Below are 4502 nucleotides of genomic sequence, written 5' to 3'. Positions count from 1 at the left end.
GGGTTAATTGTCTAAAAGACATTTTCTAGCGAGGTCGGCTTGTTACCTTTTTTGACTTACAAAACGCATTCAGTCCACCACGTGCCTCTTTTTTCATTTACTTTCAATTGAGAGCAGCACTCAGGAACACAGTGTCTCCTCTGCTCTGCCCATCCATCCTATCCAGACATTGTTCACCATGCAGCCCAAAAACTGGTATGGTATCAAGACTTTATTCGTTCTAACGGATATCTGGGTGCTCTGGGCTTCCTATTGAGAGGATCTGGGAACGCGATTGCCCAGGACTGAGTATCGATCTTGACTGGAATGACGTATGGTGTAGATATATCACACAATCCAGACCATCGGTAGATTCACTACAATTTCATTCACAGGACATATCTCAGCCCTGTGAAAATGCATCACATGAAGGTAATTAACAGCCTTGAATGCATGTTCCGCCCACTAAAAGCTTAAGGTACATTTCGTCACATGTTCTGGGAGTGCTCTCCTGTTGGTCAGTTCTGGAACAATGTTTCATCCAAAATATCTGCCCTGATTGATGATACTGTACCTGTGACTGTCGATATTTTGACTCTGAATGACCTCCCAGCCCTCCTCTCTAGAACTCAAACGTGCTGTTTTTGCTGGACTTACAGCGGCCGAGAGAATGATTGCAACCCGTTGGAGACCACCTCGTGACTTGTCTGTTGCACTTGGACCCTTTCCTTTCTGGATGTTGTGTAGATGGAGCTCTCCACGGCTCGCATAGGTGGAGCCCCGGGACAGACTTTGGACACTTGGCTCAGCATTGCTGGATCCTTGAAGTCCATGAAGTAGATTTGTGCTATGGCCTTCTCACTTTGATGTGTGAGTGTGTGTGTCTGACCCCTTGTGTTTTGTCTTGTGTCGGTCTCCCTGTCAATGCCTCTTGTTGGTTTTCTGTGTGTTTGTCTGTGTCTGTTTCTGTGTGTCTTGTTTGTGAGCTACAGACATCATTCTTACTGTTGTGTTTTTGGTATGCGTCCCTCCTTCCTGTCCTTCCTTTTTGTTTTAGAGTGATACATTTGATCGCAAGGAAGCATTGTGGAAAATGTGCACTGTGCCTTATTCAGTGTGTGTGTTGTACTTTTCTGAATGTTGTCATCTGGACCAGTGTTTTGCACTTTTGTTTGGCTCTTTAAATAAATAAATAAAGAATTTGATCAAAAAAAAGGTCTTGCTGTTGATACCCATAATCATCATTATATTTTAATAAGTGCACACATGATTCACAGATGTATTTGCGGATAGTCTCACATACTATATAAATCCCCAAACAGTATTTCTAATGCACACGATGTTATGGCACAATTAAAGGAATTGAAAGGGAAAAGAGAGATGGAAAAGACATTTTGATTTGTGTGCAATTTTTGTGGGCAGTCCTCAATCATATGCTGGCTCCCTTTATTACATTTTTAAGAGCTACTTTATTATGATTTTTTGTGTGAATGCTGATACTTTCACAGTATATATTTTTTCGCAATATATTAAACTATGATTTTTTGATGACTTTTTTCAAGATACACTCATATTTCTTTAAACATTCTCTTTTATGACTTTTTTCCACATAGTGTACAACAACTTTTGCAACACTTTTTTGGACATACTATACTGCGATTTGTTTTTCATCCCTTTTTATCATAGCATACTGTAACTTTGTATCACTTTTTTTAACTTACCATACCATGACCTTTTTCTACATACTACACCATGACTTTTCTATCATTTATTTGGACTACCATTTTTTGACAAACTATGATTTTTTTTTGACAGATTACATTTTTGGGCACTCGTTTTTAGGTCGTTATTTTCACAGGACAGATGAAGACCTGAAAGGGGAGAGAGAGGGGCAAGGAAATGCAGCCAAGTACCGCAGGTCAAAGTCGAACCCGCGACCGCTGTGTTGAGGATTAACCCTCTACACATGTCCTCTACTGGACTGGCTATTGAATCTTTGACTGAGTTTGCAGTGACTACTTGTTGTTTACTTGATGGCAGCAGTGTTAACCATTCGGCCAATAAGCCTCTAGTGCACAGTATATTCAATGAAACAGTGATACGACAACCATACTATGAAACAATATACTCTGACTTTTTTGTAATTTTTTGAAACATACTATAAAGTGATGTTTTTATGGCTTTTTATGTTGTATACCATGCTATCACTGTTTCATCATGAATGCTTTCGTGGCCCATTGGCCTAATGGTCAACACTGCTGCAAACAAATAACCAATGAGTAGTCAATGCAAACTCAGTCCCTGGTTAGTACCCAGTCCAGGCTGGCCCTTCTCCAGATGTTTTCACATCAGTTCTTTTGAATGTACAGTTTTCTACCAACTATACTATGACTTTTTTGTCACTTTCTTCCACATAATATACCATGGCTTTAATTTTACTCTATTTGACATACCATGCTATGACTTTTTAATAAATTTTAAAGAGACAAGTTGGCAGTAGAATTAACCATTTTTCAACAACATCACTTTTTGTCTTTGTCTTTTTTGACATACTATACTATGATTTTTTTAACACTTTCTTTGACACACCATACAATGACTTTTTGTATCCCGTTTTTCGACATACTAAACTACAACTTTCATTGACATACTATACTATAATTTTTTCACTATATTATGACTTTTTTCATTTTTTTAAACATACTATGATAAGACTTTTTTTACTTACTATACAACAATTTTTTATCACATTTTTCGACATGCTATACTGTGACTTTTAATCACTTTTTTCAACATACCGTAATTTGACTTTTTTGACATACTTTGACTTTTTTGAGATACTATACTATGACTTTTGTCAACATACTGTACTATGATTTTTCAATGACTTTTTTCAACATCCCGACACACCGTACTCCCCCAACCGCAATTATTGTATAGTAAGTCAAAAAAGTAATCTAGTATGTTTAAAAAAAATGAAAAAAGTCACAATATAGTGAAAAAAATTGAAGCACCTGGCAGTGCCCAGCAGGGGAAGTGGCATCTCTCCAGCCACCAATCCACACTCTGTACTTTTTGGTCCGTATGGGGACTTGAACCAGTGACCCTCTGGCTTCTAACCCAGCTCCCTACGGACTAAGCTACTGCCACCCGCCTGTTGCAGAAGTTTAGGTTGGAGTTAGAGTTCTTTCGTTTGTTATGTTTGGCCCTAATCTCTGAATAGAATAGAAGCTGCTACTTTGTAATTCTTTGTTCTGGCCTTGTTTGGGAGTGGGAAGAAGGTGGGGGGGGGGGCACACGTTATGTCGCGTCTCGGTTACCCCTAGACATTGGGACAAAACAGACCTATTATACTATGACTTTTTGACATTATACTATGACTCTTTCATCACTTTTTTGACTTGCAATACGGATTTTTTTTTTTTTTTAATACTTTTTTTGAATTACTGGCACCGACAACGTCTAACTAGAACTGCTGATTAAGTTAATGTAAGAGGAGAGACAAGCCAAGGCCTTGCTTGAATGCTTTGCTTCTTCTTACAACAATTGTATTGATTTCAATTTGAATGGTTTTTATCACTTTTTTTGGACACACTATACTATGACTTTTTATCCCATTTTTCAACATAGCAATGTGACTTTTTTTGACATGTTATTCTATGACTTATAACTTTTTGACATACTATATTATGATTTTGTAACACTGTTTTCAACTTACTGTAACATGACTTTTCTTGACATACTGTTCAATTACTTTTATCACTTTTTTCAACATATTTGACTATCCCTTTTTTATCACTTTTTTCGACATACTACACCATGATTTTTTAAAACCTTTTTCAAAGTGCTCTACCATGACTTTTTACCACTTTTTTTGACATGGCATACTATGACTTCTTGACATACTATCATATGATTTTTTTAAGCACTTTTTTTGACATACTATACTCTGACTAGTGATAAAAAAGCCGTCGTATGGTATGTTAAAAAAGTCATGAAAGAGCATCTGAAGAAGGGTCAGCCTGGACATTTGATGATTGATTACTTGTTGAATATTTGATGGCAGCAGTGTTAACGATTAGGTCAATGAGCCACAAAAGTACACATGATGAAACAGTGATACAACATACCATACTATGACTTTTTTATCACTTTTTTTCAACATACTATACTGTGACTTTTTTATCACTTTTTATGTCGTACTATTCTATAACATACTATACGACATTCTAAACTATGTCTTTTATCGACACACTATACTTTTACTTTTGTATCCCTTTTGTCAACATACCATTACATGCCTTTTTTTGACATACTATACTCTGACTAGTATTGTATGTTGAAAAAATATCTGGAGAAATGCCACACTGGACTGGGTATCAAACCAGGGACAGAGTTTTGAAGAAACTACTTGATGGCAGCAGTGTTAACCTGTAGGACAATAAGCAACCAAAGTATACATGATGAAACAGTGATAGGACACATTGTACTATGATTTTTTTTACTTTTTTTCGACATACTAT

The sequence above is a fragment of the Etheostoma cragini genome, chromosome 9 (genome assembly GCF_013103735.1).
Source record: "Etheostoma cragini isolate CJK2018 chromosome 9, CSU_Ecrag_1.0, whole genome shotgun sequence".
Classification (NCBI taxonomy): domain Eukaryota; kingdom Metazoa; phylum Chordata; class Actinopteri; order Perciformes; family Percidae; genus Etheostoma; species Etheostoma cragini.
The sequence above is the reverse complement of the archived record's forward strand: the minus strand, read 5'-3'. Positions refer to the sequence as shown.